Genomic DNA, 27,141 nt, shown 5'->3' with positions numbered 1-27,141 from the left:
AAGTGTTTTAAAACTCATCTGTACCCGTGTAACGGAAGATGTCGCATAAAAGGAATTCCGGGGGAGGGGCGCCTGGGTGGCTCAGTCAGTTGAGCGTCTGCCTTCGTCTGGGGTCATGATCTCAGGGTCCTGGGATCGAGCCCCACGGTGGGCTCTCTGCTCAGCGGGGAGCCTGCTTCTCCCTCTCCCTCTGCTCTTCTACCTGCTTGTGCTCTCTCTCATTCTCTCTCTCTCTTTCAAATAAATAAAATAATATTTAAAAAATAAAAGGCATTCCGGGTGAAACCGAGCTGGCGTGGCTCCTTGCAACACGGGGATAGCCGTCTTTCCATCCTTCCACTCACTCTCACATCAGGGACTTTTTATCTCTGATTTTTTATTCTGTGAGAAGAACTGTTAGTCTTCCTGTGGAACAGGGTGGTTACTCAAAGAAGATAGGACTGCCTTGCTCCTGTTCGATTTGGGTTGCAATCCTGAACATCTACAAAACAATCGAAATGGTGGGAGGCCAAGCTAAGGCGGGGATGAGCAGTTGCTAACTAATGTTGATCAGACAGATTTTAAGCATATTTCCTATAAAAACACTCAAATGCTTTGCAATGGTCTTATTTTAGCTGTGGCATTGCATTGGCTGAGAATATATAAATATATGTACATATAACGCATATGTCTTTATTGCGTATTTAGTGTATTATTTGTATTAGGTAAATGTCAATGTGTATACGCGCATACACATGTATGTTATATGCCGTTACCTGGGGCATTAGCTATCTCATGATGAAGTGCTAAGCAGAAGTAACATGATTTAAAGTATCTAAGTAACATGATTTAAAGAAGAAACTGCCTGTGCATCATGTCTTTCTCCGTTCTTACAAGACGGAACTTGGACTGGATCCAGCCTTATATAATACAGACATCCAAGGTCATGGAAGAGTAACAAGAGATTTCTGGGGAAAGATCTTCCCCACTGGCCTGGGAGGGCTCACCCCCCGACCTTTAACTAAGAAAGAAAGAAAACTCCATTTTGTTTGAGCCATTGAATTTTAGAGTCTTTTTCTTATACACACTTAATATACACCCAAAGTAATATATTTGCCATTTTGACTTTTTTATTTGTACACCTTCTTCTCTTTTTACTCTTGTTTCCACAAAGTTGTCTTTTTTTTTTTTCATATGTACCTCTCAACATACCTATTTTTTGAAAGCATGCAAAATAATCCCTAATTTGGAAAGAAACAACAGAAGTAAACTTACAGGTTAGTTTTTACTGCTGACATAGATCTTTGAAAAACTGCTGCAAAGTCACTCATTTTTCTTAAACTTTATTGTCAGATGCACATCTGATCATTTCTTCTTGGCTGGTCTTAATCACAGTGATGGTGCTAAAGATAACAGTGGGGTGTTAGGCAAATAGGACTTAATCTAAGAGGGGCAGGGGAATGAGAAGAAAACTTAAAGTAACCAGCTGTTCTATCTCTACCCGTGAATCTGGTAAAGTTTCTTGTAGCAGAGAAATTCTGGTCTATCTTTTTGGCTTGGGTAATGCATCTCTTCATATTCCTTGGTTGGTATAAGAGATGCTGGGGATAAGTTGGAAGACCAAGTGGCCTTCTAGGAGTGAGAGTATAATAACCTTAACCTTTTCATTTCAAGGATCAATAGGATTAGAATGTCTCTGGTGAACCTAGATGCCCCAAACTAGGACAGAAATCTCCAGGTCTTCTCCAAGTTCTTTTATCTCCCAATTATGCTTTTGTTTCCAAGATATGATTGTTTTATTAATTTTTAAATACTCATGTTAACATATTTGGTCATAATTTTCGGCTCAATGGAATCTCTTTCTCAGATTTCTTCATCTGCCACTTATCTTTTCCTGTTCTTGAGCCTCTTTTGTCTTTTAATTGTAAAATACTTGGACCGAAATATCTACATATTTCAATACAATCAGAATTGAGAATATCCTCTATTTAGCAGAATTTCTCTGGTCTTATCAATAGCCTCAGTACCTTCATTTAGATAGTATTTCTCAACTAAAAATGTAGTCTATAGAGGAGAGTCAATTTTAATCTTATTAATCAAAAATGTAATTTTAAAGAAAATTACAGGCAACTTTATTTAAAAATTAAAAATAATACAATATTAAAGCGTGTATTCTTCAGAAAAATTATTCAAATACCACAGGACTAGAGAGAGATACAGCTTAAGAATATGTATATGAGCCAAGAATAATAATTACCTTGTATTTTGGGGGGATTTTTAAGGTTTCTTGATCACTTTCACCCATTTCTCCCATCCCTGCCTCTGGCAACAACCAATATATTTTCTGTTTCTATGAGTTCAGATTTTTTGGATTCCACTTATAAATGAAATCATGGAGTATTTGTCTTTCTTTGTCTGACTTATTTCACTTAGCATAATGCCCTTAAAGCCCATCTATGTTGTTGCAAATAAAACGTCAGGAATCCTATTTATTTTTGATTGTCTCATATAAAGACATTTTTATTTTTGTTTAATGTGTACAGATATGTTATTTTTATATTTTTAGCAAGATTTTTTTTGAAATGAGCTTTTGAGTAGAAATATTTCATTTGGATAGCCAATATAATAAAACCAACATGTATATTTTGAAGAAATTATGTAATTTTAACTACTTTTAGTACCCTTTTTCATTCTCAAAAATATCCTGGTTTGGGATTTCTACTCCCTGGAAGGCTTGTGCTTGAACTCAGCACAACACCGGAACCTAGGAGTGACCAAGAAAAACTGACTTCAGGCAAATGAAATGAATTAGGAACCCATTCTGTCTTTCACTGTAATATAACCTGCTTGGGTGCAAATTAAAATTACTCTGTCAATAAAAAGGTGTAATATTGACCGCCTAGGCCTCATGTGCCAAGAAGCAGACATAGTGTAAAAGCAGGAAAACAGAGCCTACTTTCTTTTCCCCTCAGATGGCTCCTCTCCCATATGTTGCACTGAGAAATGGCCATCACACTGGCGGTGGTACCTAATCTGTCATAGCACGAGTGGCCTCTCCTCATGGGCTGAACTCCTTCTTTCTCAGGACACTCTTTGGTTCCTCGTGTAGAGAACGCTACTAGGACTGACCCATGTCTTCTCTGGATAACACCAGACACGTGACCAGATCAGTCCGTGATACCAGCTGTGGTTTATCTTCAACTAGAAACCCCCTCCCCTAACATGCATGAAGTGAAGTGCTGAAATGAATGGTGCTTAACAACTGGGAGAAACGCTTTACATGAATCTTAAGGATTCAGTAAGAAATCTTGGAAAACAAAGTCATTATTATCACATTGCTCTTTAAAAATTCTGTTTATATCCCATGTGTTTCCCAAAGTAAAACATTACCGCTGCTATACTCATATAGTCATTGGTTCATTTTGAGTGTTCTGAGATCTAGATTTCGTGCAGTTTGTACCTAAAATAATTTGTGGCGCCCAAAGGCTTTATTTCACGTCCTGCTCTCACAGATAGGAAACATTTACTTATTCACTATAAGGACCCTTAAAGAGAATAGAATGTTTGGGGAAGGAAAAAAAATTCACCTTAATAAGAGACCTCAAAATAGGCTTCTTTTGCTCATTTTGTAGGTACAATTAAAATAATCTGAAATAGTCCTACTCTATAATCCTTGAAAGACTATTTTTCATCATTTCCCCCCTAGTAATTTACAAACATTTCATCTTTATATCCACTTTGAAATCAATTAGCAGATATTACTTATATGTTTACTTCTTCAGTTTACTTGTAAAAAAGAGATGTTTCTATGGGCATTATGCTTTCATGATTTCTTTATGCACCTCTAGCAAGCCCTTGTGCTACTAGTTATGTGACACTTCACTCTTAACAGAGACAACGTTACAGAATATTCACAAACCAATTAAGGGAACACTGATTTCCATAAGTAACCATTGAAAACCTGGACGTTGGGGCACCTGGATGGCTCCATCAGTTAAGTGTTTGCCTTTGGCTCAGGTCATGATCTTGGGGTCCTGAGATTGAGCCCCACATCAGACTCCTTGCTCAGCAGGGAGCCTGCTTCTTCCCCTTCCTCTTTGAAACTCCATCCTGCTCTCTGTCTTTCTTAAATAAATAAACAAAACCTTTAAAAAAAAAAAAGGAAGAAGAAAACCTGGATGTTTACACCCAGTGTCAGGATTTTGTCTGAGCAAGGTAGAAATGAGCCTTTCTTTGAGCCTTTCTATCTTCATTTTCTTATTTACCTTTAAAAGAGAAAGAGAAGAGTTTGCTAGGGGCACCACAACGAAGTACCACGGACTGGGTAGCTTAAACGACACAAATTCATGTTCTCACAGTTCTGGAGGCCAGAGAAGATCAAGGTGTCGGCAGCGCCCGTTAGTTCTAAGGTCTCTTCTTGGTCGTGGAGGGCATCTTCTCCCTGTGTCTTCGTATCGTCTTCCCTCGCTGTGTGCCCAGGTTCTAATCGTCTTAGAAGGATTACAGCTAAGTCATATTGATTAGAGCCAACTCTCATTTTAGCTTCATTACCTCCTTAAAGACTCTCTGTCTAAATAGAGTCACATTCTAAGGTACTATAGGTTAAAACGTCAAAACATGAATTCTGGGGGGATATAACTCAGTCCCTAATACAAACCATGCCTATTACTTCTGTTTTTCAATAACAGTACTTTATAAAATGACATTGTTTCTCCTTCTTGCACTGTAAAAGTAATGGAACAAGTTTAAGACCACAGGATATCTACATAGGTAAGTATAAATCTCACTGGCATTTTAATTTTCTCACTGGAAATCCTGTTTCCGTGTGCAAGTACTGAAGGTCCTGGGAGATTTTTTTCATTATTGCTCTCCTTATGAAAGCAGCTGTTCAATGAACACGGCATATTTTGTTACCTCATCAAGAGGCAGAGGAAGATTATGTTGTGACCAGGTTTTGTATGGCTGTAGTCAGTGCTTTTCTGATTGTCTGAGCCCCAGTGATTGAGTCAATAGGTCTACTCCAGGGCAGTTACTCATCCCTGGTATTTGTCCAATCCAAGCTCCACGTTATTTATGTAAATGATGCTTTATATGCCTTCCATGAAGATAAATCCAAGTTGACAGAACTGTTTAAGAGATGAGTGTGCCAACCGATTGGGATTACGATCACAGAATAGATCTGTATCAACTTTCCTGTTACTTCCCAGGAGGATGAGAGGATAGGATATGATTGGAGGAATCTATTTTCTACTCTGAAGGTAGTATTTTGACATTTCAGAGGACTGTGCATCTAGGAAGACTTCCGAACACAAACAAAGAAAAACAGGCTTGGGAACAGATTATTTGTCTTTGAAAAATGAAAACACCTCTAAACCATGGGGAAAATAAACTAGAGTCATTTAGACATACCCAGCATTTGGAAAATGTTCTTATGTGTAATGAGTTATGCATTTTTAGCTTTGGCCGGGGATTTTTTCTTCTATGTGGTAGAATATGATCCTTATGTGTTCTTTATACATGTGGTCATTAGAAGATGAAAAGGTTACATGTGGTTTCTGCTGTGAGCGTCATGGACAGAGGCCTATGACTGGTCCCCTGCTTTTATAAAAAATCATCCAAAAGCCAAAAAAGAATGAGGAAGAGAAATTAATGCAAACTTATCTCCGATAGAACTGGGAGATACATGAAATCTCAAAACAGTAACAATAAGGTAGGAAAAAAGCTAACAGCCAAAAGCAATAAAAAGCCAAATGGGACAGATAAAATGGGAAAAGAGGACCCGCCTAGTGACAGAGCTCAACAACAGCTCACCACAGATCTCTCCAGTATATTTCGCAGAAATATAAAATAATACATGTCTTATTTGCAACAGTGGGAACAGGGAATATCTTTGGATGCGTGGAAGTCGGGGCGGATGGAGGGACCACATGAACAATCCGTGGTTGCAGAAGGTAACTCTGGTTGCAGGAAAGAGGGGGAGGACACTTAGTGTTACTGGCCGGGAAGCAGTGTGTCAGCAGGAGGACGTAAATCCTAAAGAAGCTTGCACAGGCAACTCCGCCACAAGCAGAGCTGCCGGGAGCTGCCGGGAGCCGACAACACCGCTGCGACCACCCTTTCACCAAAACCCTCCTCAAAGGGCTAACGGGAAGGTGCCCGTCTAAGCAGTGGATGATGACGCCGCCAGGAGCCAGCAGAGACTCTGAGCAAGTAACAGGTGGAGAACATTCACCAAGAAAACTATCATATGGAGGAGGTAAAGTTATGACCATACAGGTCCTTGAGAATTAGTAAAACAAAACAATAAAACCCTTCATGAGACGTTCATAACTGAAAAAATAAAAGGACATAGTGGAGAGATAAGAGCTCGGGAAAAATGCCCCACCAGATGCACGCCCCGTCCCTGTCCACCTGCACCCGCGCCCCAGGAGGCTGACCTCTGAACTGCGTATGTCAGAATGTTCCCTTTTCTAGCTTCTACTTGGCCTTGGCTAACAGTGGGTACTGCACCAACCTTTGACGGTTCCTTACATTGTGACTTCACCTTTGTAAAAATCTCTTTGTTAATTTTCTTCGATTTCACTGCGCCATCTCTTTTATGCAAAAATCCTAACTGATAAGATGATGAAAATGGCAAAGCTGAACAATGAAGTAGAAGGGAAAAATTAAATACTATAGAAATGAGCCAGACTGGAGGCATCACAAAGGAAAAATTGTGCCTTCTGAACAGAGGCACAATTAAGGGTAGGAATTAGAAAATATGTAAAATGAAATTAAAATAGTTTCAAAAGGAGAGAGAGAAAATAATGGATATGGAAGATAGGGAAATCAGTGTCACGGACAAAGAGAACCAAAATAAGGTAACCAAACAAATACTTAAAGATATAATCCAATACAGCTTACCAAAAATAAAAGACTTGAATCTACAGATGGGATGCATATGGCATATCTAAGGGAAAAAAATAACACAGAATGATCAAAACGAAAAGCCTTCCTAGTAAAATTTCATAGTTTCAATATATGCTTATAGATATTCTACATCCAGATAGAAAGATTAAGACACTTAAGGAGGAAACAAAATGCAGGATAGCCTCAGACTTCTATCAATACTCAAAACGAACCATGGAACAATCAGTGCCGATTAAGTCTTTGAAAAAAAAACTGATTCAAGAATCTTTATACCCAAACTGCAACTCAATGTAAAGGTAACGTTTCTGAACATAGAGGAACTCAGAATATAATTTTTCAAGTTCCTTTTAACTTTAGCCTTCCTTTGATAAATGGAAGAAACTGGCAAAAGGTCTGGCTGTGAGAACAGAATCCCTGGAACTATGAGAATTATTGTAAAATTTTAGAATGTAAATATTAAAAACCTGGAAAAGTAGAAATTATATATCCGACAAAAGTTGAGATGAGGAAGACAGCAGTAAGAGTTGGAATAAAGATGCTGACCTGACCTCCTCTTTTTCACAAATGGATAGAGATACTATTTAAAGCAGATAAGTAAATTAATAGAGATATACGGATATCTGGAAATATAAAGGTGAATTTATTTTGGTATATCAGGAAACAGATGGCACACTGGAAAATGGTGGTTGGAGAGGGTTTAATGAAGGTCTGTGTGTAAAGGCCTGAGAAGAACACAAGAGATCAGTAAGGGATGAGGGAGCTAACACCAGGAAGACACTAATCACCATACCTGTGTCTGAAGGGGAAAGAGGAGAGAAGTACTACGAGAACTTCAAGAAAGAAACACTCATGGCAGAGTGTCTGCTGGACAAGAGCTGTAGCCATACGTCGAGGAAATCCATCAAATTTAAAAATTGTGGCTGAAGAAACAGTACTTAGGGGTAGGTATCTTGTTCAATTTTCCTATTTCTACTTGGTTTCATTGACCCATCCTAACCAGAAACCAGAAAGGGCAAGAGGCTCTCGTTAAAGGAATTCACAGAGGTCAGCCTTCCGTGAACTAGAGCGGTTATCACAGCCGCACAAAAACACACACTTCCTCTGTGCTCTTCTTTCCCTCTGCTGACCCTCACTGGACGAGTGCTTTACTGGGTAAGATGAAACAAACCTTTACGCTTGTAGGATCTGAGCTATCAAGTCATGACAGTTTTTGGTCAGTACTTTCAAACACAGGAGTACTATGATGTGTCCTGGTGAAACTCCCAGATTCCAGACATAGTCCTCTTGGTGCAAGAGTATAACAACAACGAAAGTTTCCTTCTATGAAATGGCATCCATTATCCTGGTCCAAATGGTTTGCTGGTTCAGAAGCATGAGGAACCAGAAATGGTCAAGAGTAGTCACAGCTTCCAATTTAATAGACCTGATGAAAGTATTCCTCCCTAGAATACTAGGACCACTACACCTACTGAACCAAGATTATAGAGTTGGGAGGAAAAAATTAAGTAGGTGATAGAAGGGACACTACCACCTCCACCCCTAGCTCTCAAACCAATATTCTGACTATTGGACACTCTACATTGGCACCTGGTTTAAGGCACACGCTGCTTCTTACAGTTTCCCAAACTCTCAAGGTCGAACACCACTGAACTTTCAGTTTCATTGTTTTGTATCAGCCATTTCTAGAAGGCTGAAGTGTAGAACCAGTGATTCTATGGGCACGAGCCCATTGCTACAGTTCCTTAGCCTACAAAATAGTTTTCTTGCCCAGGGTTCCTTACTTGTGTAGCATTATAGAGCAATGAAAAAGGTGTTCTTAAAATTCACAAACAATGGTACTGGAGACATGTTGTAGACTGAGAGGAAAATCCATATCCAGAATAAGTTTATTTTTCTAAAAAGGCAAATTGTTATATCCTCCATGAGAGAAGGGGTCCAATGTGGACTTGCAGCCCTGTGAGACACTGGGCAGTGGTGATAGGGCAGCCTTGCTGAGAGAAAAAATCATGTTGAGGCCATAGCTGCTTCCCTCCGTGACGAGGTGGGTACTCCACGTAAGAAACTACTGAGCAAGTACTGAGGCTGCTAGAGAGATGGGCTTTGTGACACATAGTTTAGATATGTTTCCTGTAAGCAATACATGGCCAAAAAATTCTCTGTGTGTCAATTCAGTCTGATCATCCAATTCTATTTATTATGCTATTTTATATATTTGCGTTTTTTTCTAGAGGGAATTCAAGTTCTGTTTGTTGCTCTTGTTGTTAATATTGAATGTTTGTTTATCCTTATCTTCTGTCTAATGATCTGATAATAATGAAGCTGCCTGCACACAGGTCCACGGTCCCAAGACTATGGCCTGGCCTGTTCCCGTCTGCTGTCAGGGCATTTGTATATATCAACTGCCTGTGCTTAGTTCCAGGCATTAGACTGTATCGCTCCCCACCACCCAACTCCTTGTACATCTGTTCTCTGAACCATCAAGTCAGCAACACTTTTTTTTCGGTCTTTTACTTTTTAAAAATCACTTTATTTATTTATTTGAGAGAGAGCATGAACACACAAGCAGGGAGGAGGGTAAGAGGGAGAGGGAGAGAGAGAAATCCAAGCAGACTCCATGCGGAGTGCAAGTCCAGCCCAGGGCTTGGTCTCACGACCCTGAGATCATGACCTGAGTCAAAATCAAGCATCAGATGCTCTGAGTAATGTATCGGATTGCTGAGTCACTATACTGTACACCTGAAACTAATATAACACTGTATGTTAATTATACTGGAAATGAAATAACAGGAAAAGTGTTCTATAATGTACATGTAATGTTAAACATATGCCTTTTCAAATTTCATATAGTGCTTATTAAAACCTTTTTTCTATTCTAGTACTATCATTCTTTTTTGTAATAATAATAAAAAAAAAGAGTCAGATGCTGAACTGACTAAGCCACCCCTGTGCTGCTTTTCCAGCCTTTTACCGGGAGATACTGGCTCCCGTTTCCTGATTTCCCCGGGACCTTTCCATTTCCTGTCATCCCACAGGATGCTCGTCTGTTACTACCTGCTTCCAGGCCGGTGGCTCAAGACACCTACATCCTTCGAGTTTCGGCTTCATTTTCGTCCACGAAGATACTCTTCGTACTCTTGAGCCTGGCTAAGTTGTTTTGGTTATTGGTCCTTATATTTTATACATCGTCGTTATATCTATGGAAGAAGAGGATGCTAGCGGATCAACCCACTTTTAAATCTGAGTGGATCTACCCGCTATCCACTACTCAGTGGTTCAGGAAGAAAGAGAAATATCTGAATACTTGAATATTTGTACTCACTGAACTGAAGAGCTACTTCACTCTGTTATAGTCATTGGGTGTCGCATAATGAGTTTAAATAGGGATATAAGTAATACTCTGGATTTTTATTTAAAAACCCATCCAAAGTAACAGAGCACAGTACAGATGTGACCAAATGGCAGCGGATATGGCAAGGATTTTAGCATTTTAGTTGAATAAAATTTCTGTATAAATTTTTAATATAAGTCTGTTCAAAAATTCCATTCAAATTAAGCATAATAATAGAAATAGAGTGATGAGGAAAATGTTGTTGGATAGTGCCTCTCTGCTCTCCATGGGTCACGCTAAACATAGACTATTACTTTCAGTCCCAGATGCCACACTTTAGCAAGAACAAATCAGGAGCTTATCTGGAGAAGAGAAATAAAAATGTTAAAAGTGGTGAAAACTATTATAGATAAGGAACATTTTAAGCAACCAATCATTGAAGGACTTCATAAGTGTCTTCAAGTATTTCAAGGATATTAATATGAAAGGAAGATTAATCATAGTCCATGTGGCTCAAGAACTAGAAGGGATTGCTATATATGTTTTCCAATACTATGAAATTAGAAAATATTGGGAGTTTCCTAAATATTAGAATTTTGAAAATAAATTCATCTATATTTTTTGCAATGAGTTTCCCATTGTTGGAGTTATTCACACAAATGCTAAGTGAGATTAAAGATTGATACGTTGATTGTATCGTTATCTTTTCCTTTGAAGTTCTACCGTTCATCAAGTTTTGGCTCACTAAACTCATACATTCCTGTAAGCCTTTGTCAACCTTACTCCTGCATTAAATGCCAAGTCCTCCTTCATGTGCCCTGCCTTCACAAATGTTATTCTATCCCTTTTTTTATCTCCATCGCTATTTTTGCTTAGGTAACCTCTTTTCATCTTTAAGTCTCAGCTCTGATATCACTTCTTCCTGGAAGATTTCTTGGGGTTTTCTGATTATAAGTATAACCTCTCCCCCCTGCCCCAGTTTTTAAGTCGTGAGCTCTTTTAAGTAAAAGGCTGTGTACCCTCTGAATATACCTGCCACTCTATGGTGCTTGGCGAAGTGGATAACGAGCGGACGGATGGACGAGCTGACGAAGATTCGTAGTATCATTCCAGCCCAGAGACAAGACTTAGCTATGTCAGCATTTTTGCAAAAGAAGGCATATAGGACACCTGGGTGGCTCAGTTGGTTAAGCCGCTGACTTTGTCTAAGATCAGGTCATGTCATTTCAAGATCAGGCCTGACAGCTCAGGTCATGATCTCAGGGTCCTGGGATGGAGTCCCACATCGGGCTCCTTGCTCAGCAGGGAGCCTGCTTCTCTCTCTGCCTCTGCCTGCCTCTCTGCCTGCTTGTGCTTTCTCTGTCTCTCTCTGACAAATAAATAAATAAAATCTTAAAAAAAAAAAAGAAGGCATATGGAAAGTGGCCAAAGCAAGACACATTAATTTTGGACAAGGGATTAAAATAGCCAGAAAAACAGTATAAGGCCAACAGGAAAAATTTAAATTGGAAAGCTATAGGAGCATTATTTGAAAGAGAGAGAGAAAATATGTGCTTGTGAAGAAATCATTTCAATTTTGTATATTGTTTTCTATGGTTGATTCAACTCAAATATTCTTTGATTAGAATAATTTTTCATGGGGACGTCTGGGTGGCTCAGTCACTAAGCATCTACCTTCATCTCAGGTCATGATCCCAGGGTCCTAGGATGGAGCCCTGCATCGGGTTCCCTGCTTGCTGGGAAGCCTGCCTCCCTTCTCCCACTCCCCCTGCTTGTGTTCCCTCTTTCACTGTGTCTGTCACTGTCAAATAAATAAATAAAATCCTTAAAAAAAGAATTTTTCATGAAGATTCAATTTTACTTATGATGTAAGAGGCTGGAACAATCTAGGGAAAAAAATGCATTGATCTTATTTCTACGGTAGTCCATTCACTGGCGCTTAACTTCTTTATAGTGTGAAGGGCGTCTGCATTCTATGTTGGAAATACATGGGCCAAGTTGCTGGACGACCAAATAAATCACTACTCTGTTCTAGTTTGGTAACTTTGCCCCTCTATAATCCTATGGATATAAAAGTATATGTGGGAAACAACATAATAATTGTTTTATGAAGGGAAACTAGTATATTCTCAAGTCCTGTAGCCTTTTAGAAAGATAGAAAGAAAGCGGGGGGGGGAAGCCCTTATTAATTCATACTTGCAAAACAATTGCAGTCATTTTCCTGGGTGAAGACTAAATTATTGTACATTATAGTGTGCACGTCTATGATAAGTAGATTACTATAGATCATTCCAAGAGGAGGTGGAGGGAAGATTGCACTAACATTAGCTTCTCTGGTATTTGCAGGCTGTAAATTTCGTTAAGTGATAGATGTAAAGATGGAAGACAGACGGGTGAGGAAATGATCGAGTCAGATCCTGGATGAGTTAGTACCGCAGCCCGAGCTTCAGCGCCGTCTTATTACCACAAGGCTAGCAAGCATCAAAGTCCCCCCACATCCCCCACTCCCTCCCCCTGAAATGTACCGATTTATATGAAAATTAAGATTACAAATTAAAGCCCGGCTATCCTGGAGTTTTCCAGTTCATCAGCCATCCAATAAAAATGATGTCAAGCCTGTATGCATAATTCCCAGAAGATTACTTTGTCCTTACAGCTAAGCCCTGTCCCTGATATGAAAGATCTCTATCCACTTTTATTGAAATAAAGAACTAACATCATAATCCCAATATTGAGGTATAATCTTCATTATCTCCTGACCCTCTTGAGGTTCTCCCAATCTATATTACTTCAGATTTGTTTATTTATAATCCTTATGTATTTACCTTTATTGAGATAGGATTAAAAACTGGAGGGGAGGGAAGCTCCAAAAATCCTTATGATCTCATGATTGAGTTTCAATTCACCAACAATCAACTAATGTGTTAGACTGAGGGTTTGTTTTTTTTTTCGTGGTTCTTATAGTTGTATACTGTAAGCTTGAAAAGGCATTAATTGGTCCCCTGGGTGTGCTCATTTCATTAAGTGAATTATTTCCAGTCCAACCTGGTTTGTGAAATGATGGTAGCATCCTCTTTTCCTATTTATTAAAATAGGTGTGGGAGGGGTTAGTGAAAAGATAAACACTGATAGAATCATCCAAAGTTAGCTTTTATCTCTTTTCTTAGGAAGTTTTGATTCATACCTATAGTTAATTACTGGTAAACCACAATCCCCCAAACTTCCCCCCACCCCAAGAGCCTTAATGGCTTCTGGCTATGCCTCAGGCTGTTAACTACCAAACTAGTCATTAATGCTGGTCAAGATGATTTCTTGGAGATCAGTGCTCATTTACTTTTTTAAATAGAAAAAACAGACTTTGTTTGGCACAAAGAATGAAATAGTACGTTAGACATTTTTTCCCTTTCAAAGCATAAAGAAACACCTATGAAAAACACATTTTACTGTTATTTTAAAAACATTTCAAATATTAACTTAATTTTATTTCCAAATAGTGCGATTTGGGTTTGCAATGTCCCAGTTTTTACTGATAATCGTGCTTTCTTACTTTAAATGAATTTTTGCTATTGCATTTGGAAAAACACATCTTAAGAGATTTGGTAAGTGCTCTTAGTTATTTGTACCTCTTATTTTTATGTTTTGTGCAAGGAAATATTAGGATAACATTATTTGGCTTTTAGATTTGAAAACAGACTGGAAAAAGAAGTACTTTAGTATTGGCATAAAACTGCACTGGAGTGTTTTCTTCTTAAAGTAAGTTTTACTGATTGTAAAGGACTCTTGTTCTACCATTATTTGGTATAAAGTGGGATTTGTTATCATTTTTATTGGCTCAATTATTCCACACTGTGAACCCTTCCTTTTTATTCGATCATGATTTTACTTGAGCACCTGCTATTGTCTGGGCACACTCAGAGATAAATAAGAGGAGAATTGGGGCACCTGGGTGGCTCAGTGGGTTAACACCTCTGCCTTTGCTCAGGGACCTGGGATTGAGCTCCCCGCTGAGCAGAGAGCCTGCTTCTCCCTCTCTCTCTGCCTGCATCTCTGCCTACTTGTGATCTCTCTCTCTGTCCACTAAATAAATAAAATATTAAAAAAACAAATAAGAGGAGAATGAAGAAGAAAGACCAAGCAGACAGAAACAGCTTGTGATTACTGAATACTCTTTTTCCATGAAATGATGTTCAAGCATAAAATCCTATATCAGAATTATTAGACTTATTAAAATGTTTACTTACTAATTGGGAGGGAAGTAGCTTGAACAAGTATTTATTATGCACCTTATATTTTCTGAATACTGATCTGGGTAATTTACATGTTTTTTTTTTTAAATTTAATCCTTACAAAAACTTTGCAGTCTTACAGAAATCCTACAATTATTCCTATTTTATGGATGTAGAAATTGAGACTTTATTGAAGATAGTGGGAAAAAGAATAAGAAAGAACTAGGAGAAAGATGCAGAAAAGAAAGTTTTGGAGCTTCAAAAACAAACATTGTCTACTTAGTACCCAATCCTTTCATTTGCTCAGAGACAGGAAATTCATTCTCCTTTTCTTTTGAAAACTGTGGCCCAGGATGGCAGGACACCCACAGTGGAGTCCCAGTTTAGATCCGTCAAGTGACCAGAGGAGAAGGACATTGACAAAGCATGTTTATCCCACGTATCAGAAATTCATCTGAATTAAATACACATATGTTCTTCAAAGGATCAAACCTGCCAGTTATTAATAATTTAGTGTGAATTTTTAATAACTGCTTATTACCAACTATGATGCGGGAGCTATAACCATCTATTTGCTTATTTATTTATGGGAAGTAGAAACAGAGAGGAAAAAAATTAAAAATACTATGGAAGAATGTGAGTTATTTTGAAGGAATTCTAGTCTAGGCAAGAGGTGTATAATTTAAGCCCAGAAAAGAATGATAGAAAACTGAGTATCAGGGATGGAAGAATTTGAGCGAAGAAGTGAAAATTCATTTATGTCCTTGGTTTAGCCTAGCCCTATCTGACATAAGACAGTGTGTACCATGTCCCAGAAAAGGTTTATAATTTATAAAGCTTTGAATTCCCAGGGATAAGCCATGAATTACAGGGTGATTGTAAAAGCTTTACATTCTAAGATAAGCCCCTATTTATGCTTTTTCCTCATCAAAAATGGGAACTCCTGTTTTTTAGTGAAACTGACCCAAATGTTTTCGAATAGGATTTTACTGGTATACAAAAATTTAAACTATAAATGCAGACTTCTTTCTTTATTCTGAAACTCTTCCCTTTCATTGTGCAAATAGAGTTGCAATCAGTTATTTAAAAAGTGATCTATGTATTTTTTGGATCAGGATAAAGGAGGACCTAACACAAATTTCATGAGCAATCTTTGACTTTTTAAAAGCTGACAATTTCTTTCATTATCTACACTATTATTCTCTTTTTTAAATTTCTTTTCAGCGTAACAGTATTCATTGTTTTTGCACCACACCCAGTGCTCCATGCAATCCGAGCCCTCTCTAATACCCACCAGCTGGTTCCCCCAACCACCCACCCACCCCCCCGCCCCTTCAAAACCCTCAGGTTGTTTTTCAGAGTCTATAGTCTCTCATGGTTCACCTCCCCTTCCAATTTCCCCCAACTCCCTTCTCCTCTCCATCTCCCCATGTCCTCCATGATATTTGTTATGCTCCACAAATAAGTGAAACCATATGATAATTGACTCTCTCTGCTTGACTGATTTCACTCAGCATCATCTCTTCCAGTCCCGTCCATGTTGCTACAAAAGTTGGGCATTCGTCCTTCTGATGGAGGCATAATACTCCATAGTGTATATGGACCACATCTTCCTTATCCATTTGTCCATTGAAGAGCATCTTGGTTCTTTCCATAGTTTGGCGACCATGGCCATTGCTGCTATAAACATTGGGGTACAGATGGCCCTTCTTTTCACTACATCTGTATCTTTGGGGTAAATACCCAGTAGTGCAATTGCAGGGTCATAGGGAAGCTCTATTTTTAATTTCTTGAGGAATCTCCACACTGTTTTCCAAAGTGGCTGCACCAACTTGCTTTCCCACCAACAGTGTAAGAGGGTTCCCCTTTCTCCACATCCTCTCCAACACGTTGTTTCCTGCCTTGCTAATTTTGGCCATTCTAACTGATGTAAGGTGGTATCTCAATGTGGTTTTAATTTGAATCTCCCTGATGGCTAGTGATGATGAACATTTTTTCATGTGTCTGATAGCCATTTATATGTCTTCTTGGAGAAGTGTCTATTCATATCTTCTGCCCATTTTTTGACATGATTATCTGTTTTGTGTGTGTTGAGTTTGAGGAGTTCTTTATAGATCCTGGATATCAGCCTTTTTTCTGTACTGTCATTTGCAAATATCTTCTCCCATTCTGTGGGCTGCCTCTTTGTTTTCCTGTTTCCTTTGCTGTGCAGAAGCTTTTGGTCTTGATAAAGTCCCAACAGTTCATTTTCGCTTTTGTTTCCTTTGCCTTTGGAGACATATCTTGAAAGAAGTTGCTGTGGCTGATATCGAAGAGATTACTGCCTATGTTTTCCTCTAGGATTCTGATGGATTCCTGTCTCACACTGAGGTCTTTTATCCATTTTGAGTTTATCTTTGTGTATGGTGTAAGAGAATGGTCGAGTTTCATTCTTCTACATATAGCTGTCCAGTTTTCCCAGCACCATTTATTGAAGAGACTGTCTTTTTTCCACTGCATATTCTTAAATTGGCTTTCTAACTCTGAATTTTGATGTTTATCATTACCTGAAAAATGACTATTTCAGGTTCAGGTGCTTGGGAAGGTTTAATGTTGATAGGGTTGCCATCCCCTTACGACCCAGGGTATATGGAATTATTTAAATATTTCCACAGCGGGTTCCTCAGAGTATAATGCCAGGTGTAGTCTACAATATGTGAGCTGAAGCACTATACAGTACTACTACACATTAACTTAAGTCCGTTGAGACAAAGATACTAGTCAGGCCCACAAAAACTGTGACACTTTAGCCTTAGTTGCTTACTGGATATAAACTCAGTAACCCATGCCCCAGACTCCCTATTTTAAGGAAGAAAATAAAATTAAGAACAGGTATGAAGTGCTGGAAAAATAGAACTCAAATCGTTGCTTTTCATACCGAGGAGTGCTTCACAACGGATACAGACAAGAGTGATTCTAAGGGACTTAACCTCTATATCCTCAGCTTCCAGTGTGCGCCTTCCTAGACTGGTCTGCCTAAGTGCACTCTTGTGGTGTTGGTTCTTTCTCACCTTTCCTTCACACTGATCTTTCTTCCACTTTACAAAAGAAAGGTCTAACACTCACTCATCAGGAATCTTACTAAGTACCGTACACTGCTCCACGACATAAAACGTCTTGGACGCCAAAGGGACAATCAGAAATATTTGCGACCTAAAAGCCTCCATAATTTTCAAGATTCTTTATAGCATCTATTATTTAATAAACTTTAGCTTTTGTATCTACTTCCAGTAAAAAAGTAGGGACTATGGGACTTAATTTAACACTTTGCTTAGGGCTCTGGAATGGAAAATCAACCAGATGCTTGACCTAATGCACTACCGGTTTGCTAAAGCTTTTGAGTATGTGAAAACTTGGGTCACTGTGTGTGTGTGTGTGTGTGTGTGTGTGTGTATCTCTTTTACTCAAAACCATGCAAATGGGAGGCAAGTACAGTTTGATTTACATGAATAGTCTTACTACATATGAATGCTTAGGTCATAAAGAGCAAGAGATAAACAATTTTATTAAGCCTCTTTTGTTATTAAATGAGTATATAGTTGATTTCCTACATTTATAGGAATTCACTCCCCTCTTCACCCCTTGAACACATTACACATTCATCATTGCCAAAGAACTGATTTTTTTTTTTTTTTCTGGATGGCTAGGAAGGGAAAAAAATAATCATTGTTATTTTGCACCAGTTTGAATGTGGGGATAAAAATCTCTAAAAGTAGAAGTGTTAGCAATAGCATTTACATGTCTTCTTACAAATTACAATGCATTTTTTCTTATACCACCTCATTACACAACAACCCTGAGGTCATGGAAGTTTTTATCCCTGTTTTACAAATGAGAAAATTGACATGCCAGAAGATATCCAGGTAGTCATAAGCCAAACTAGGATTACAAGTTAAGCCTTTGGTCTCTGAGGTTTGATTTCCCACTCTATTAAACTACCTCTTGTGAAAATTGTTCAACTGGCTAAAGACTATGTTCTCTAGGTAAGCTTTTATAATATGCAGTTCAGGTGATGACCCCACTCCCAAAGAGCAAAATCTATCTTAATTTTGGTTAGGAAAGCAATATATGTATGATTTATAATGAAAGGACTTTTCCTCCCAGAAATTCACAAAATGTAATTCCTATGTCCGTTTAAGGAATCGTGGTGTTTAAATAACCCTTCAAGTGTGCTTCAAGGAAATGAACTGTATCTTTTAAGATTTCAAAGAAGCATTCATGTCTAAAAAAAACTATAAGGAAGGATCTTGATAAGTCACTTGGTCTGTTTCATTGGTTTTTGGCCGAGTACTGTTAATACAAGTTCTAACTCAGAACACCCAAATGATGATGGGATATGAGGAGCTAACCAAACACGAGTCGAAGGGCATGTGATTCCAGAGCGGCCTGGTATCTGGTTCTTAACTGGACATTGTGTTGAGACTTTTGTTCTAGAAAGAATTAAGAACACTTCCGTGTGATTTGTGACGTTCTCACTCTTCAAGCTTGTGCTATACATCACAATTGCTAAATTGTAGCTATTGTTTGCTTTATGAGAACTTGGGAGGAAAAAAAGGATAAAACTATGTTATCATGCTAGGGGAAAGGATGGGAGGCAAATACTGACCATAAAGCACCCTAAGAATAACACAGATGACATAATCACCTTTATGTAAAAGGTATGTATAGTCCTATACATGTATCAAATGATCACACTTAGGTAAAATTCTGTGTGTATACATTTTATTTTTTAATTAATAGCTATTTTAGAGCAGTTTTATTTACAGAAAAATAAACAGAACATACAGGGTTCCCACATACCACTCCAACCATTCCCATATGTTTTATAATAAACATGTTCTACCTTCTCTGAGTTTTTTGCTACTTATGACAAATTAATTTAAACTTGGAGAGTATCATGATGGCAAAAATGCCCTTCAAATCACCTTTGTGAGGAATTCCACACCTTGCCCTAGTTGGCGACCCTGACGGCAGTGTGTGAAGAGTCTGAGCCGGAGTCCGTCTAAGCTGCAGCGTTAACACAGCACCTGGGTGACTGGGGTGCACAGGCTGAGAACTCCTGCGCTAGAAATTCTTATCCCTGGACAGAAAACCTCTCTTGAAAGGATTTCCCACACCACGTCCACATAAAGATCTGATGTCTGATGCTCCAATTTACAACAAAACAAAAGACTGTGTTCATTTTCAAATTCTGTGTCAGATGTCAACATGGAAAAATTGTTAGACTCTGGGGTCATCTGTGGACCCATGAACACAATAAATTGAGTGATAATGAAAAGTGAAATTTTTAAAAATATCACATACTATTTACTTGTTTGGATATCAAAAGTAAGGAAATCTTAACATTATCAAAATACTCTAAAGAAGATGTAATGTCAATTACCTCTGCTCTCTCTGATATGAGGAATTTGAGAGGCAGGGCCAGGAGCGTGGAGGGAAAAAAGGAAACAAGATGGGATTGGGAGGGAGACAACCTAAGAGACTCTCAATCTCACAAAACAAACAGGGTTGCTGGGTGGTAGAGGGGTCGGGAGAGGGAGGTTGGTGATGGACACTGGGGAGGGTGTGTGTTATAGTGAATGCTGTGAAGTGTGCAAATCCAATGAGTCACAGAGCTGTGTCCCTGGGGCAAACAGCACATTATAGGTTAATAAAAAAAAAGAAGATGTAATGTCAAATTACTATCAATACATTTCATGTACTGAATATATAATTTTTTTTTTGTTGTACACATTTTGATGAAATATATTTGGAATTTTTACCACAATTACTAGGTCATCAACTCTAGGTAACAAAATTCCGAAGAGTAACAGGATTTATGTGACTGTGCATTCAAGAGTGGGCTTCTGAATTATTTAGTGTCTAATCCAAGGTGACCCAAAGGCTAGTCACAAGTGTTTTAGACTTAGTTTCAGGGTTGGAGGTGAGCCTTAACACTTACCAGGCAAAGTGTGGTTCCTAGACTGGCGACATCAGTGTTGGTCTGGGAACGGTTAGAAATGCAGACACTCAGGGCCCATCCCAGAGCCACTGAAACAAAATCTGCATTTTTAACATGACCCCCAAGATACTCATCTGCATGTAAAAATTTGAGAAAACTTCCCTTAGCTATTCCAGAGTCCTGATCCTTTCCGAATTTTCCCAGCTTCAAACGGGCTGCCAGCACTGCTCCCTACTTTTCCCACACAGCCACACACCCCATCATTTTCATTTAGATGATCATCTCTGCCCCTCATCCTCATTTCCAGAGGGAAAAATCACACAAATTCCAACCAGGTAACTCATAGGCTTCCTTCATAAGTCTCTCTCTGGCAGCCAAAGAAAATTCTTCTTCTTGAGAATTAGTATTTCTGAATAATTTTCTGACAGTCCTGAGCCCAGCCAGTAGTTTCTTTACTGCAAGTAGTTTTCTTTACGCAAGTAAAGGACAGGATGGGGGTCATTCTCTCCAGCTAGCACAGGGCTGTTCACTATTAACTATCCTACGTGCTTGCTTCAAAGCCTTGCTTTAGCCTTTCTAGGATTGTACTTCAGTAAAAAGCAGTCAGCCCACTAAAGCAAAAACAAAAACAAAAACAAAAAACAAAAAAACGCAAGAATCTGTCCTATGTAAAAAGAACAACGTTATTACAGACAGCGGTGTCACAGGTTCCCACAATTTCGGTGTCACAGAGAGCTGCTGCTGCTGCTACATCACCGTTATTACTCTGGAGCCACTTGGGAACATGCTAATTTATGCCCAAAGCAATATTAGTATTATTGTTTATTTTACTTTCATTATCTAAAGAGGCACAGTCCAAACTAGATAGGTTGCTGTAATTCTGCTTTCTCCTGGTAGGAGACTGGAAAAAAAGGTTGTAATGGTAACAAAGAAAAGCAGCCAACAGTTTCAGCAAATAACACTGCAAAAGTCAGATATCATTTCTTATTTTCCAATCACTCCGGTTCCTATCATCAAGTCACCGCAGACAGTGGCGTGCGTGTGCTGCGGAGGAATCACTCAGGTAAGCGGAGGCTCCTCCTGTTCCTCCATCTGCTAAGCTGTTAACACGAAGACATACTGACAAGGGCTCAAGGAAAACATGGAGTATTTCATCAGTAAGATTATGCTGCCCTAGAGACAGATGTTAGAAAGCTGTAATATTTAAAAATAAAGAGATAAACACATGCTTGAAGGGAAGGAATAGTTTTAGAGCTGGGAGAGAAAATTAAAAAGACACAAAGGAAAGATGGGAAGACAGATGAAAGGTCTGCATTACCACAGGAAACAGCAAATCCTTATTTTGAGGGGGAAAACTTTCCTATCTGCCCCAGGCCATCATTTACTATTAGGTAGGCATTCTCAGAGAGCAAGGGGCAGATCTGTAAGAAGTGCTGAGCGGGGCTGATTATGATTACAGAGAACAGATTTATTTCTTGCCATCAGATGGTTAATGTCAAGGCTTTGACTTAAAACCATATACCCTGGTTTTCACAAAAATTTAAACATGAGAAATATTATATACTATGGTAGCTCACGTTCAGTGAGCAGAAAAACAGTGTTAAGTAATGATAACCCTGGGTTTATCTGGGGACTTACACTGTAGAGGTCAAAGCACTTTGTCTTCACTTATCTTTACTGGACAGGATTTTAATGGTGGGTTATATAAAAATACTTACAAATGACATAGAGTTGCCATGTATTAAGTCAACAGAATATTTTAAACTGTAGATTTTCCTTTTTATTTGCTATAGTTTTCACACCTTTATGAATAAAATGCAAAGAGTGGCGATGGGAAAGTGAAAGAAACTTTGGCCTTGAATTCAAATAGACTTGGGTTCAGGTCCCAGATATTTACTCTGCTTCTTTGAGCTTCAGCTTTATCACCAATAAAACAGGGATCATAATACCTACCTCTAAGGGGTACTGAGAGAGTTGAATACATCATTAATAAAAGTCCTACATTATACCTGAATATCATAGGTACTCTAAAAATGGCAAGTTATGTCATTAAGAAAAAAAAAATTGACACAAACAAGGAGATTAGATACTGCAATTTAATTACTGGTTGTCCTTTGTCAAAATCTCCAAGTTCTGATTGTGTAGGAGAAGCCCTTACTCATGACTTTCTCCAACTGGGAAAGAGAAGGAGAACATGTCCTCAAGAAAGGGGAGGGTAAGACAGAGAATGAGTTCCCAGGAAAAGGAAGAGAAAATAGAATACTTCTTCAAGAAGAAAAGAGGAAGGAGGGCATGAGGTCTGACTTGAAGGTCCTGACTGTATCCTCAAGAAATGAAAACCCAGGTAAGTAATGGCCAAACCTGCAAGAAAGGAGCTTCAGGGATTTGCCTGATTCCTGTTCAGCATTCTAGGAGAAGACAACCTTGCAAGACAACCGCACCCAACACAGGATTACTACAGAGTAAAATGGTGGCATGGGGACCATCGGCCAAAGAAGGTTGTGTGATGGCAGGCCTCGAACTTTCTTGGCTCTTGTGCAGGAGGCTCTTGTGTCCAAGTATTCCTTTAGAATCCCAGTAGAGTATACAGAAGGTTGCTGTTGAGAGTTAGAAGCCATTGGGGTCACTGTGAGATGACCCCAGCAGAGGTGCGACAGAGCAGACAGGCCAAGCCGGGGCTCAGAGGGCAGACGCGGCCGAGTCGTGAGGAACGGCAAAGCTGTTGAGAAGAGAGAAGAGAACAAGTGAGCACAAGAGGGCGACAGGCTCTAAACACTCTACAACAACTGCATACTGGCTTCCCAATGACAGACTTCCTCGGCAGATCAAGAAGGTACCAGTACCCAGTTTAGACTAGATACATCGCTATGGACAGCAGTGAGAATTCAGGTAATGGCACAAAGATCCACACGTGGATCTGGGGCTCTCTCCTGTCCCAGCCAACAGGACACATGAGCTTTTCCTGGTACCTAAAATTCACTTCTGGAAGGAGGAAGAGGGAGCACACTGAAACACCCCCCAAATCCTATTTTGAACCTAGAGAAGCCAAGATACTTTTGCTTGCCATCTTCAAATTCTAGCCCATACTACTCCATGCAAAAAGAAATTTAGTTCAATTCTAAAGAAATGAAAGGCCTTTTTAGCTCTTGATAAGCTAGATACAATGTGTCCAATTCTATAAGTCATATTTTCTTTCTGAGAGACTTGGAGATGAAACCAAAATATCCATTATGTCTCTTTATTCATAACTTTAAGGTGTTCTAATTATTCTAGGTAATAGAAGTAAGATCTTATATATATTTTCCCTACTTTCCTTTTAAAATCACTGCATAGGTAATTTGGGAGTTTCCTTTCTTCCTTTGTTCATTCAATGATTTACTGAGTACCTATAGTGAATGAATAATGTACCAGGAGTTTAGGAAACAAAGATAAATGAGACATGGACCCTATCCTTAATAAGGCAGAAAGGTTTCTAACGATATGTGAATGGAATTTCTAAGTTAAAGAAAAGCTAGTCGAGTACTGCTGCCCATTGCTAAATAACTACAAACAAAATAACAGAAACTTACAACTGTAAAGATGCATTTTTCTCTTCTATCAAGTGCACATAAAAATAAGATAAAGTTTGATTATTATGCACAGACCGGTTTAAAAACATTTTTTCCTCATAAAATCATAATGACAGAAAAGTCAATTTCTAGAATAACAACAGTAAATCAAGTTGTAGGATATAAGCATACAATACAAAATCTTATTTTTTTAAAAGTGTATTTGCTATAATAGAAGAGTAATAAGATATGAGAGAATGGGTCAGAAAGACTATCATTACCTTTTTCAGTTTGTTTCAAGTATTAAGATAAACATGTGAAAAACCAAATATTATGTTGTTTTAATTTTCTCTGTAAATACTGCTTGATAATTTTAAGACATCAAATTTTAAAAGTCAAATAGCAAGGTAATAAATGCCCTAGGATAGTTTGCTGTTTAAGGGTAAAAAAACTTTTTATAGTGATTCTTTTAAAGTATGGAATTGTTTTAAAGATTTTATTTCTTTGAGAAAAAGAGAGAGCATAAGCAGAAGGAGACACAGGCCCCCCCTGAGCAAGGAGCCCTATGTGGGACTCGATCCCAGGACTCTGGGACCATGACCTGAGCTGAAGGCAGAGGCTTAACCAACTGAGCCACCCAGACACCACTAAAATATGAATATTAAAGCTCTTAATTAATTAGCTTATTGAGTTCACATTTTTACATTACCAGGATTTTCTTTTCCATTATCAGGATTTCTTAAAGGTGGGCAATGGAAGCTTGAGAATTTCTTTTCCTTTTTTTTTTGGCATGGAGCCCAATGCCAGGGCTTGAACTCAGCACCCAGGATCAAGACCTGAGCTGAGATCAAAAGTCGGACACTTAACCGACTAAGCCACCCAGTTGCCCCTGGAGTGAGAAATATTTTAATTGTTAACATGATTTTATAAGCACAAAACAGAATTTTATGCTCTACTTTAAAAGAAAAAATAACTATGATGTTTTGAGGACGTTAGTCTATAGAAACAGCATTGTTGAATGTTCTCAGAAAGGATTTTTCCCTCTGGCTCCTTGAAACACTGCCATTCACATAATTTTTAATATTCTCTCTTCCTTGTATCTTCTACCATAATGCTCACATTTGGATTTATATACTGGAGCACAGACAAGGTATATAATTTAGGAAAAACCTCTGCTTTTATCAGTTATCCCTGATAAAGTTGGTATTTCATTCACCCTAAATGTACATCACACACTGATTGAAAAGTGACATTGTTAGAGATTATAAATAATTCAACAAATGGTATCTATCTGATTAGTATTTCAAAACAATATTTTATCTCTTCCCAACCCCCTTTTTATCTTCGTAGAGTGCATTTGCATTTGAAATCTATGGTTTCTGGCATATCTGGGGTAAGGTTATACTAGGAATTTACCAGACCTGTCAGTCTCTAACTTTCTTCCATATTTCATTATATAATTCCAGTTATAATTAGTTGTCTGGTAAAATTAAGAACAGTCTATTTCAGTGAATGCTCATGTGAACATTTAACAACTTTTTGTTAGGATGACAGCTTAGCGACAGAAAGAATAAACCAGAAAGGAGAGTTGCTGAAGTAACCCTGGGTAACTCAATATTGCCAGCTCAATGGAAAATTTTGAGATTTTGCTTTTTTTTTCTTTTTTGTTATTAATCATCAAGCACATATTTCTTGTCAGGAGATAAGCGTCAGTTTGATGGCACTCCTGCCTCAACTAGCATGTTTTGAACTGACCTGTCTTCACTGCTATGGCTCCCTAGAAACTTTGCTGTTGATTAGCCTTGATTCAGCTGAGTGCTTTGACATTCAGCTTGTCAGTGAGAGCTATTTTAATCATTAAGATGCATCTCCCTTCCAAGACTGCAAACTGTTGCTGCTCATACACAACAGTCTACCATTTGATTACTGTGGAGAAGGAGAGGAAAGAAGCTGGATGGTTACTATTACTACGGATGACACCAAGAGCTAAAATTTCCAGAGTACCTGTGTGGGAGGTGTTGTGCTAAAGCAATTTACAGGGATCGTCTGATGTGATTCTCACCGTCCCGGAGTCTCACCACCACAGTGAGCAGCCCCGTTCTCCATTAATTATCTGTAAGTCATCAGCCCTCATCTGTAAAGTGGAGTTGTGGTACCAACTTCAGGGGCTATTCTAAAGATTGAATGAGATTGTTCATAGACGTCCTTAAACTAGTCTGTAACATGGGGAGTTCTCATATGCTTAGTCGTAATTTTTATTACTTTGTAGATGAACACACTCGCTCTGCTTCACCAACTGCCCTACTCACTATCACCCTAACTCTAACTATCTCTGTTGCCCAGACCCAAAGGAGGAGATAAAACAGAAAGTTACTTCAGGACTTTTTTCGTGAGTATTTGAACTCTAGCCCCAAGGAAGGGCGTGCCATAATTATGGCAGAATAATCAACCTTTAAAATCCTTTCTTCCTACTCTTTCTTGGCCTCACAAGTAGGCTGTTCCCATTCGGGAAACTAAGCATCTATACTAGTGATGGGCGGGACGGAGGTGAGGGAGGAGAACTGAAACTTCACAGGCAGTTTGGGGGAGTTCGGAATAAAGGGGCCATTTCTTCCAGGCTTTAATGAGAGGCATAAAGGCAGCAAGGTGGCAGAATCCAAGTTTCCTATACCCAAGTTTGAAAAGAGCAGAAAACGTGTCATGTGACTAAGCAGCCGGTCCTGGGTAGCCTCACAGGGTTCCCTGTGCCACGTAATGGAGAGGGAGCACCAGAAGGAGCCCAAGCGCTTAGCTGGGCAAGGAAGCAGAATTTCTCTTAGTTCACAGCACCACCAGGATCTCTCCCACTGCTGCAGAAACTATGTGGTCTGGTTACCAGAACTCATTCTTTTCCCTCCTGGGCACACAGCTAAACTACATTTCCTAGCTTCCCCTGAAGTTAGTTGGGAAAAAAATGGTACTGACTTTTAAAACCTATATAAACCTCCATATGCATTCTTCGCTTATCTGCATGTTGAATGTATATGAATCAGTAGGGGACACATGATTCTAGAAAGTGTGAGAGTCATTGCATCAGGGGTTCTTACCCTGAGATTTAATAATAGAATTGGGAGATTATGACCTTGGATTTGGAACAACAACAAAAAATCTGTATTTTCATTAACCTCTAAC

This window comes from Mustela nivalis (genome assembly GCF_964662115.1).
Source record: "Mustela nivalis genome assembly, chromosome: 4".
Classification (NCBI taxonomy): Eukaryota; Metazoa; Chordata; class Mammalia; order Carnivora; family Mustelidae; genus Mustela; species Mustela nivalis.
Note: the sequence above shows the minus strand (reverse complement) of the source record.